Source organism: Sinocyclocheilus grahami, unplaced genomic scaffold (assembly GCF_001515645.1).
Source record: "Sinocyclocheilus grahami isolate Dianchi unplaced genomic scaffold, SAMN03320097.WGS_v1.1 scaffold527.1, whole genome shotgun sequence".
NCBI classification, from domain to species: domain Eukaryota; kingdom Metazoa; phylum Chordata; class Actinopteri; order Cypriniformes; family Cyprinidae; genus Sinocyclocheilus; species Sinocyclocheilus grahami.
The window spans coordinates 414,820-426,855 of record NW_015505706.1 but is presented as its reverse complement, the minus strand read 5'-3'; the positions used below and the strand labels follow the sequence as shown (position 1 = coordinate 426,855).

At 39.4% G+C, this 12,036-nt stretch overlaps 1 protein-coding gene across 1 annotated transcript in view; it reads left to right on the top strand.

Annotated features, from left to right (window-relative positions):
* The first annotated feature begins 2,946 nt into the window (after positions 1-2,946).
* Positions 2,947-12,036, top strand: part of il1rapl1a (interleukin 1 receptor accessory protein-like 1a) — a 106,166-nt gene continuing 97,076 nt past the window's right edge. The window contains exon 1 of the mRNA XM_016237948.1: positions 2,947-3,283. The gene's annotated coding sequence lies outside the window, so the exon portion shown is untranslated. The remainder of the gene's footprint in view (positions 3,284-12,036) is intronic.

Here is a 12,036-nt window from a genome sequence, read left to right as displayed (position 1 = left end):
GGGGGGGGGGTGGGGGGGGGTTATTGAAACCTTTTGTATTTGTTTTTCATGGTCGACCAGCCTCAAAGTGAAACGGTGTAAGTTTCCAGTCTCTGGATCCAGGTTTTCGAGTGCAGTGTGTGGAGAGAGATTACTGTAGATGTGCAGTTCAGAATCAGCCTTACAAGAGATTGAGCTGTATGACATCAGCGGAGTGGGCAGCAAATACTGGAAGTTATAAAAACACGTGGACAGTAACTGCAGGAGAGAAAACTCTCCCTTGGGCAGGAGGAATATACAGAGAGAAATGTGTGTGGTTTTATGGATGAGAGGGAGAGGGAGAGAGGTAAAGAAACAGGCAAAACCAGAGAAAGAGTGTGTGTTTGTGTTTGTGTGTGTTTGTGTTCTGAGTGGGCTTTTCTTCTTCTGTGAACCTCCTCATTGTTATGCAACTCACAGAGCGAGAGACTCACCCTGGACAGGACAGCAAAGTGTTTTGGAAAAGACTCTCTCTCTCCCTCTCCCTCTCCCACTCACACACACACACGCACATACATAAACACCAGTGCACACACCTGGGTCTCAAGGCTGTCTCTTTTCAGAACTCGTGCATAAAATGCACACACATACATATACTCTCTATAAGTTTAAATAAATAGTTCACCTAAAATGATTTTGTCATCGTTCACTCACCTTCCTGTTGTTCCAAACCTGACATTGATTCTTCTTGGAACATAAAAATAATTGTTCCATAATGTCCTGGTTGCTATTTAACATGCAATGAATCTATATTCTTACTCTTCATGATGTGATTTGTGCCAGTTGTAAATAAATTATGATTTATTCAATGTAGATTTATTGTTATTGTCCCATTTTCTCCTCTACTTTTCTCTTTTTTTGACAGCTCGTGCCATACATGTATATGGTCATTGTTAATATGTAAAAATATATATACATGTATAATTTTATATATTTTTTTATTGATTGATCTGGAACAGGCTTCTATAAAAAAGTACCATAAAAGTACTGTAAGTGTAGTACATGACTTCTGGCTATATCAAGTTTTCTGAAGTCATGCAATAACTTCAGACTGAAATTGAATTTGTTATTCACCGAACAGCTTTCCTTCTGCAGTAGCTGTCAAATCTCATTTGCATTCATGTGCATTCAGATATGACCAGTGGCTATGTTTACATGTACACCAATAGTCTGATTATTGGCAATAATCAGAGAGCATAAAAAAGAGTACATGTCTACATCTTCAATGCCATTTACCCCTACCCAAAGCACAAAATGTTCGTTCAAAAATTTCAAAAAAGAGTAGGTCTGTTTGTTGCAGCTATTTATTATTTGCTTGCTTCAGTTGCAGAATGCTTTGTATTTGGAGGGGGTTCTTTTATTTAGTGTTTTTTTAACCCTACATATTACCCTTTGTCTTCATTTTTTGTGTTTCCTACCATCGGTAAAACACACGTCCATGTCACATAAAGCTGTAAAAATAAACTTTTTATTGTTGTTCCCGAAAGAGGGGCCTCTCATAGCTGTCACTGAAATTCACAGGGCTTCAGGCAACATTTTTATTAGTGGACCCCTTTTCCTTAGGCCAGATGAGTAGGCTATACCATAAAGGACCCAAGTGGGGCCCCCTGATCACATGGCCCAGGACAGCATTCTTAGTTGCTGGTGGCCATGTGGCTTTTTCTATTCTGCTATGATTTCAGACCTGTTCACGAGTGTAACACGGCAACACTATAGTACATGGTGGAATAAATGCAATTAAAGCATAAACATGCTTGTGTACTGCACATTTTACTGTGATTATGGTTACTCTAATTATAAGCATAATCACATTAGCATAATTACAGTATTCTGTTTCCATGAGGTCCAGCTTAACCACAGTATTGGTTTAAAGGAATGCTAAATGAAAACGTGCTGAAAATGTACTCAGCCTCAGGCCATCCGATATGTAGATGAGTTTGTTTTTTTAGCAGAACAGATTTGGAGAAATGTAGCATTACATCACTTGCTGACCGATCTGCAGTGAATGGGTGCCGTCAGAATGAGAGTCCAAACAGCTAATCCACTTTAAAGCACACAAGTCCAGTCCATCAGTTAATATCTTGTGAAGCTGCTTGTTTGTAATAAAACTGCCATTAACTTGAAATGTCGCTTCTGGACAAAATATGAGTCAATAATTCATGATAACATTTTCTCCAGTGAAAAAGTCCATCCCCCTGTTTTCCTTTCACATCAACATCCACTGACATATTTGTTTTGGAGTGTTTTTGCTTGTAAACTGTGCTTGATCCGTATATATTTCACTCCTCAAGGCAATTGGAGAAAGCAATATTAGGGATAGACGACTCATATTGAAGCCATGTTTTCAGTTAAAAATGTCTCAATGATAGATTTATTACAGACACTCAGCTTTTCACTCCACAAGATGTTAATCGATGGACTGGAGTCATGATGATTACTTGGATGGACTGAGGATCAGTAGATTAAACAAATTTTCATTTTAGGTGAAATATTCCTTTAATGGCATTTAAAAGGTGTAAGATTTTCAGTGAATTACAGCATAAATCTCCTTCGCACAAAACTGTAATTTCACTTCAGTTGCTTTTTGGCGCCTGAAATCCACTGGTCACATGTAGTCACATGCTTTAATTGTGAGAGGGAAAAGCAATAACCATTCTACCTTTTGCAGAAGAAAAAAAGTAAAGTTCTGGAGCGACCTGAGGGTGAGTAAAGGATGACAGAATGTTTATTTTTGGGGGGTGAGCTATTCCTTTAACTGAAGATGTTCCTAAATACATGCAGCCCACCACAGTTGTTGCGCGCGCGCACGCAGGCTTGGCTTTGCGGCGGACTTTAGGACCATGGAGAGTTCTCCCACAGCAGCACACAGCCCGTCTTGAAGAGGAAACCCCCACAGGAACTCTAGCTGCCGGATACCTGAGACATCTCAAAGCATCCCTCTGACCGACGAGCGCACGGCGCGCCACGGAATGCGCAGGAGCGACCGACTGTCCGCTGGACGAGGGCGCACGGTCAAGCCATGAGTCCTTCTTCAGCACCTTTGAGTTCTTAATGCATTATGATGTCCTAAAGTCATAGAGACCCTTGGAAATCCTTTGAATTCTCTTTAAGGCAGCGTCTGTATTGGAATAAACTATTAGCTGGTGAATTTTTCTGTTCGGATGGATGATTTGGTCAGATTCCTCATTCATCGTGATGCGCGTTCATTCCTTTTCCAAGTGTTTTATTGACTGACCGCGGATCAATTTTTGGACGTGGGCTGACGGTAAGCTCGCGCTCTGTTTTAGTTACCCATGCGAAGTTTTTAGTGTGTGTTTTTGGACAGGTTTCATGGTGATGCGGGGGCGGCGAGTTGATTTGCTTCTGCTCGTGAAAATGCCTATGTACTCTAACCTTTACAAAATATCCAAATCGTGTAAATGTGGAGTGTGATGCTTAAATAATGACAACTCATTTTCATCAAGGCAGAATTACAGAGTGAGACCTGTCAACATGTCCGGATCATATTTCACCTAAATGTAATAAAATAAATAGGCAATTATGTTTTGTGAAAGAAGACAATGAGCCTTATTTTGTATCAGTAGTATCTGATTTATTGTGGCATTATTTTCATGACTATTTCACGAGTATTCAGCCCCCCCACCCCCTTCTTATTATTAATGCGAAAACATAATTATATCTATACGATGGTACGGACAGCTGTAATTATATAAAAGTAAATTGTGGTCTTTTTTGCTGTCCTACTTGTTTTTCAAAATCAAGGTGTCTGGGCAGGATGTTTCTTTTTAGGCGTTGTATTGCAGTAATGTGACTCCAGTAAGAATCTTCATTGATATTTATAAGAATTTTAAACAAACTAATAAGTAAAACATCCGATATGAGGGCGAACATATCCTTCACTGACATAAAAATAAAAAAATATTTTTAGAAACTTGTATTCTACAAGTACGCAAATATCTACATAGTTTTTTTTTTTTCAATTTATGATACAATATAACGGACATCTGTTCTTCGGATTTACCCACACCTAAAACAGCATTTCAGGTGGGAATCAGTTAAGATCTCAGTGAGAGCCGCGGACTTTGCATACGCGCAAAAACAAGACAAGGTCTTAATCGAGGTGTTTTTATTACTGACAAAACGAAGGGTTTAACATTTTATTCCAATTGTGCGGTCTATTGGCAAACCACTGTTTTATATAACCTCGTTTTGGTTTTGTTTGACTCCAAATAAATTTAGAAAACGCGACGTGATGTGCGGCAGCGTTTGAGATGGCTTGTTTAAAGGCGGTGTTTGCGGGAGAATTGCACCCTCCTGCGATGGTACGAACAGAACACGCACGCGCACGCACACACACACTCATTTTTTATACACACACACACACACACACTGCAGTGGCGTCTGATCACAGTCTGCAAGAGAGTGAGCGAGAGAGAGTGCGCAGGAGAATCTGTGCCGACACCGGCTGGTACACATTAGACCTCTCGTGAGCTTTTCACACTTGAAATTGTAAACCCATGGTCATTTTTATTCCCGGGTTAACTGAATCCCTGCGGGGTTATCTTGTTCACTGTTTCCCACTGCTCATTTACTGCCCTGGGTTAGTCATTATTCAGGTTACGAAATTTCAGTGAACAGCGGGTTATCGTTCTTATTTGCATATTTATGTGGTCAGTAACATTGATTGGACAAATACTGCACGCGTCCTGTATGGACTTTTCGGACCAATGTTGAAAAAAACGGTGACTTCCTCACTTTTTGAGTCACTGCACAACCTTTTAAACATTTGCAACATTTCCCCCCCTCAGAAGCTAAAGTTAAGTGCGTGCAAGTTTATGTTGCATTAATATTTAATGAGGCAGGCAATTGCTTAGTTTATGATTGGTTGACTTATGCTGAACAATTTACCGGAGCATTCTAATACCGCTTTATTGGGCTTCCCATGCTTGAAATTGTCATTCTTAATATTGGCTAAACGTTAAACTGGGATATTTCACTGTACGTTTTTAAACGATGAGTCAACGTACTTATTTGCATATTTATGAGGTTAGTAACATTGATTGGACAACTACAGCGCGTGTGTGTAGTGTAAATGTTGCCATGTAGATCTGCTCTGGTTGTTTTAAGCCTTATAAAGCATACAGCAAAACAATACTTTAATACTTTCTTATTATCACCAGTTAATACATTTGTGTAGCTGTTCTATATTTTCCCCTCACTGTGGAGACTAAACATAACATGAAAGTTTATGCAACATACAAAGCTCATGAATACTTAATGAGGTAAGCACTGTTCGTTTATAATTGGTACTCTGTTGCTAAACAACTCATTGTAATATTTCAGCACAGCATCACTGTATGTCAGTTTATTAAATGTTAGCACTGCAAAGCCAAAAGCAAGGCTTCATAACCCAGGGTTAAAAGCCTTACTAACCCTATTTTGAAATGTGTGAAAGTTGCTTAACCCAGGGTTAAAATTGGCCTTAACCCAGTTAAGCGTAGCGTGAAAAGTCTTTTGGCTGGCCTTGTGTTGCTGTTACAATCCAAGGCTCATGCAAGAACACACCCAAGGCATGAGGATCATGCTCGTCATGGATGCAGATTCATAAATTCACATTGCCCTCTTTTACCTCGTGCCACCTGCAAAAATTCTCATCCGAACTCATAGACTTCCTTCATTTGATGCATTATCAGTATAAACAAGCCAATCTCCTAATGCTAATGATTACTTTAGCTTACTCCCTCAAATGTGTGCCTAGAATACACAGATGAAATGTTGGCGAAAATTGTCTTTGACAGCGCCATTGACTCCTCTTAAAGAAACTGTCACTCAGGTTTGAATGTGGTATGGGGCACAGCCTGGGTTTATTGTGTTGTTGTGTGTGCGGTTATAAAGAATGCATCGAGTCCCATGGTGGGGCTCCTATTGCCTGTAGGGTGAGTTTGAAGATGGACCCACACACACTTCCCTACTTAAGTTTCCAAAGAGATCTGGCTATAGCGCATGCCATTACCGGCAGCGTTTGGATGGCCTATTAATAAACAAGGCACGTTCTCTCATGGGCTTTACTGAATGGCCAGGGGGATCGGTTAGCCACTTGTCGATAAAATCTGTGAAGTAGAATCTGCACAAGAACTAATACATGTTAAAATGCACTTTGATGTGATGTGGCTATTTGACTGTGAGTGGTGCTGAAAGAACAGCTCCCTTTTTCAATGAACTACAACACATCTGTCAGAACCTTCTCTGCCTTGATATATCAGCAGGTCAACTCACATATCACTACAATGACAAAATCACTATGACTGATGCCCCTGATCTGTGGGAAGCTAAAAGTCACATCTGTGGCATTCTGATAAAAGTATGCATGTGTAATTTAAAGCCTGCGTCGCAGAATCCACACTCAAATTGGACTCCATATTGCAGTTGAGTTCTGAGTCTAGCGCTTTTGAATTTGAGCGGAATTGGTGCATTTTTCAGAGTCAGCCGTTGCTGTTAAACGGCTCAAAATCTTGGATGGGGTTAACTGTGGAAGTTCAAAGGTTTCCTGAGTGTTTACATGGATGAAATATAGTTGTATTGTTTTCCCGGCGAATAAAACACACTCATGAGACCCCCCCCTCCCAGTTTCTTAGGGACCACTTTACTGGGCACAATATCAATAAGAAGCTTGTCGCTATCTGTGTGTATGTGTGTGTTTGTGTGCATAATGAGGAGAGTATGCTGTGGGAAAGCCCTCATTATAAAACAGTTTGAGCTCTCGGGCCATTAAAGTCAAGTTCAGCGAGTCAGGAAGCGAGTAGAGGATGCTCAGGTGGATTGCTAGATGATTGAAACAATAAGCTCATTCTCTATTGTCTTGTCGGTAATGGCTACTATTGGAATCCATTGGGTTGAGGGCTCTTGTCAGATCTTGTCCTGGTGATGGTTGTGACCTGAGGTCCAAGCTGATTGATTGGGTCTCAAAAGAATAGTGATCGATTAGTAATAAGAGAAGAGAATTTATTGATTTGGGTTGGTGAGAAGTTGTTGGTCTTTTATGAAAGTCCACTGTGGTTTCCTGACCTTGATGGTGCGTTTTACACATGGAGCGCATCACATAGCATCCCATATTTTCATAACACGTAGGGAATTTCAATTTGAAGGCCGCACAAACAACACATGCACGCAAATAAATAAATACAATGAGTTCATTTATTCGTATATTTGTGTGCGTAGAATATGCAAGTCGAGTTGCATTGATGCATGCACGCAAACTCATTTACTGCTGGTTTTCCTGTTGCTGATGAAGTCTGACATGTAATCTTTCCTTGTTTTTTTTCTCTAGCTCTCTCCCTCTCTATTACTGTCACTTTCTCTCTCCCTTAAGACTGTCAAACTGTCAGAATCCTCACTGATTCTCACCAAATAGTACTGAAACCTGCAGTGTGTGAATCTGTATGAGTGTGTGTTTGTGTAGACCCAATTTAGTCTCATATGTAACAGGGGGTTTGCAGTACAACTAGAGTTTCAGTTTACAGCACTTCCTACACTGATTTTACTCATAAAACAGCTCTGAATGTTTCTGAAACACCAATGTTCGGTCATTTATTCATTATTAATTTCAGACCGATAGCAAAATTCAACACCAGTTCTCTGTTTACGGCTTCAAAGTTTCTTGATTTTATTCATTTGACTTATAGTGGCCGCAGTTTGAGAGAAGCCTCATTTTGATTCTCTTTCACCTTTTAACCTTGGAGTTTAAGCTCATGACAAACGCAATGGATTCTTGGGCGGACAACCTTTGATGGAATTGGGAATCTGCCTCAATTTTCAGTCCTCTCCTTGCAAATTAGATGGTGCAGTCATTTACATTAGCGAAACTACGTCAGGAACCTAGACATCAGTTAGAAAAGTAGTTCCATAATGACAATCACAGTAATTCTGAAAGCATTGGTCAGGATGAAGATTTGGAGGGAGCTAGAATACTAATTTCCCAGAGGAAAACACAGGGAAGAAGACAAATTTAAACACACTGTACAGTGGGGTTTCTCAGTCTTTTTGAAGTACTTTTCACTTCAAATTATAGTAGAATACTATTTTGAGGGAAAAATTTAATTGGTAAATTAATGACATGCAGAATGTCTCAGTATTTGGTTTGTTCTCCTTTAATGACAGCAGCACTTGAGCTGACATGAACTCCACAAGAAAAAGCTGATGATCAGCATGATTCGAGAATATTCCAAAGAACATCTTGTGCTTAAATGCAAGAACATTTTTATCTTTTGTACAAAGGAATTCACATGGTCAATTTGACAAATTTGCTCAGTAGTGACCTAGACCTCTTAAATATTTATCATTTATTTTTTGTTTCAAAAAGATTTCCGATGTGGTCTCAGACCCCACAGTATATAAATGATGTTTAAGACGGTACGTCTATTGGTACAATATGGGTCACATGCAGGGTTTGAAATTAACTTTTTCACTCACCAGCCAATTTGGCTACTAAATTTTTAAGTTACCGGCCATTCATAATTTCTACTAGCCAAAAAAACTAAACAAATAAATTATGAATAAAAGGCCGGAGGTAAGCCAACAGCTTGAGGCTGTCCACACTGGATGCGACAAAGTGACCATTGCAAATCATTTGTACTTTGTCAAACAGTAGGCCTACGTCATAAATAGAACGAGGCATCAGTTTACTGTCGGGGATTTGTCATGCTGTGCTGTGCCACATCCAGTGTAGGCCGCATCACCGATTATAATGGGTTCTATAGTATTTTGTCACATCTGGTGTAGACACAGTGCGAGTCTTCAGGCATTGTTTTATTTTTTGTTATTGCTTCAATGCAAAGGAAACCAGTGTGCCCGTCACACCATTATTTTTTGCGTAGTGATGGGTACAGGGCTGGACTGGGGTTAAAATTTGTCCCTGGATAAATCCAGCCTACCTGGCCCTCAAGGTCCCCTGTGAATGTTTCGCTGTGTTATAGGGCCTTCAATTGGAGTAAGTAAATAAATAAATAAATGAGGACAAAAACAAATAATGATATATTACTGAATTCACAGCAAATGCAACAAACTAATAGCCTACTGCATTTTTGTCACATAGAAATGCACTTGACAGTATAAGCATTGATTTTGTGCTAGAACATAGGAAATTTAATGCTGATAAATACTGTCATCCTTTCCTCACCCTCATGACTTTCCAAACCTGTATGACTTACTTTCTTCTGTAAAACAAAAAATATATTTTGTAGAATGTTACCAAACCATTTTGGTTACTCTTGATTTCTACTGTATGGACAAACATTTCTTGAATTTCTCAAAATATCTTCTTTTATGTTCCACAGAAGAAAGAAATTCATACAGGTTTGGAATGACATGATGCTGAGTAGCCTAAATAATGACAGTTTTCATTTTTGGGTGAACTATCCCTTTAAGAACTTTATAATATTTGTAAATGGAAAACACCTCATTTATAAGTGTCTCTAAATTACAGAGACACTGACTTTTATCTTTAATCAGGCTCTTACTGAATTAACATTTTACTTAAATTAAAATGAATTAGAATGAAACATTTAAAGAGAAATAAGCTATTAAAGTTTGTTTACATTGCAGTTTGTTTACATGCATTTTACCTCGTCGTGGCTGTTTTCAGGCAGAACCTTTAATGTTGTCATATCACACAACTGTATAACACAATTCTGTGTCATTTCTGAATGGATCAAGCGATTTGCGCTGTTTATCTCTTATAAATCATGGCGGAAGCGCAGAGCTGTGCGGGAGACTGATCCCGCTCTGCTTTAACGCGCAGCTGGCAGATGCACCGGGTAGCACCGCTTCACACTTTTGGAGTACTTGCTTTTTGCAGTTTCGCGTGGGCTGTAATTTAAAAACAGCGCCTAATATGAGGTCTCCCTTGCTTCAGCGATCGACCCACGGGGAATGTCCCGGTGCTCCCGATGGCCAGTAGCTACATCGCTGGGTATGTTCAAGTAAGCTAGATATGTCCAGATGCTGCGCAATTAGGCTTATTTAATATATCATGATGAGTCTCGAGTTCCGTATTTACATTAAATCTGTGCAGATTTGGCTTACATAAACTTCCTCAAGAAATTAATTAGTAAACATAATTTACGAAAAGCAACCTGCCAAATTGGCTAGTGATTTGACAGTGTTACCCACCACAGCTGATTTTTACCCGCATTTGGCGGGTGTTAATTTCAAACCCTGGTCACATGACTAATCATGCGTCATCGTTTTCAAAAGCCTCCGTTTCCACAGTCCATACTACAACGTGAAAACAGCATTTTCAAATTTATCTGCTCTGGAGAGCATTTCAAAAGCTCTGATTTCCTGGACTCCTTGTCTTAGTGTGGATGGAAGGCCAAAACCAGAGGAAAAGATGCGTTTTCAACGGAAACTTATTAATGTGGACAAGGCTTGAGGAGTTGCCAAATCTAGCAACAAATTGCTAAGTCGGCAACACTGCGGGCTACCCAGGCAATTAGGGGAAGTCGTGGCCTAATGGTTAGAGAGTCAGACTCGTAACCCAAAGGTTGCGGGTTCGAGTCTCGTACCGGCAGGGATTGTAGGTGTGGGGAGTGAATGTACAGCGCTCTCTCCTACCTTGAATACCACGACTGAGGTGCCCTTGAGCAAGGCACTGAAGCCCCAACTGCTCCCTGGGCGCTGCAGCATAAATGGCTGTCCGGGTGTGTGTTCAATGCAGGGCAGTATGGGTCACCAGCAGCCGAAACAAGCGCGAAGCTGCTTCCGCTTGCAACACAGGCCCTCACATCTCAGTATTTCCGTCCTGCACGGAGTAGTTTTACTTCGTTACTGTACTTAAGTAAATTTTTCAAGTATCTGTACTTTACTACTGGAGTAGTTTTATTTTAAGTAACTTTTACTTCACTACATTTCATAAAACATATCTTTACTCCTTATAATTTATCACGTGCTCCGACACGCAGAAGCAGTGTCTGATTCAAGAACAAACTGATTATTTTCAATGAACCTTTTAAATCGGTTCGCAAATTGCACCAAACGATTCATTCACGAATTAGAATGATCTGATTGCAGCTGTTCTCGAGTCAACAACTCACTGATTCAAATGAACCGTTTAGTAAGAACCGGGAGATCTTGTGAGCGCAAGCGCGACTGATGCTGCTAAAAGTAAGTTACTATTGTCGAATTTTAGGATTAATTATTGTAACTGAAAATCATATTTAGGTCAAAACTGTCAGTCGTTTGTGAACTAAATCTGCTGTAAAGGGTGATCTATTTAAGCCCACTGAAATGCTTGAATGCAGACACATCAATATCAGTGTCTCTATGTTTTAGGTATAAAAAAACCCGAAACATTAAAATAACACAGATTAAATAAAATAACTCATGCACGTTTATATTCCCCGCTGCCTGAACGTTAACAGTTTTATTAAAATGCTACGCATTTAGCCCTATGTGACGTCTGTTTTTATATTGTTTATCAACAGTATAAATTTTTATATTGTTTGGATTAACTAACGGAGTAGACAGATATGAATGTTTATTCATCATAACCATACTGAAAATAAGTAAATATTGTTAGCTGATGCTAACTGTCTAGCTAACAAGCTTGCTGGTGCTAAGTTGAGGTAATTTTTAGATATAATGTTCAAATATTTTTATTAAACCACCTAGATAGTGTAACGAATCAGCTCATGGGAAATATGAATAATTAATCAACTAGTTATAATTAATTATGAATATTTTAGATCCGCTGTAGATATTTAGCTGACCTCTCAGGGTCAACTGTCTTGTCAATTCTAAGAACGTTAATTTCCTGGTTAAGGGAAATAACTTCCTTACTGTACAATTCTACAAAAGCTTGTAGCATAAATCTGCATGATTAAGTGACTCCAGTTATGAGCAAACAATGAACCACGTCAAGTGTGATACAAGTAAGGTTTTATTAACTACATAAACACTTAAACTAGTCTAACATACTACATAAACACATAAACTGGTCTAACATACACATACACACACACA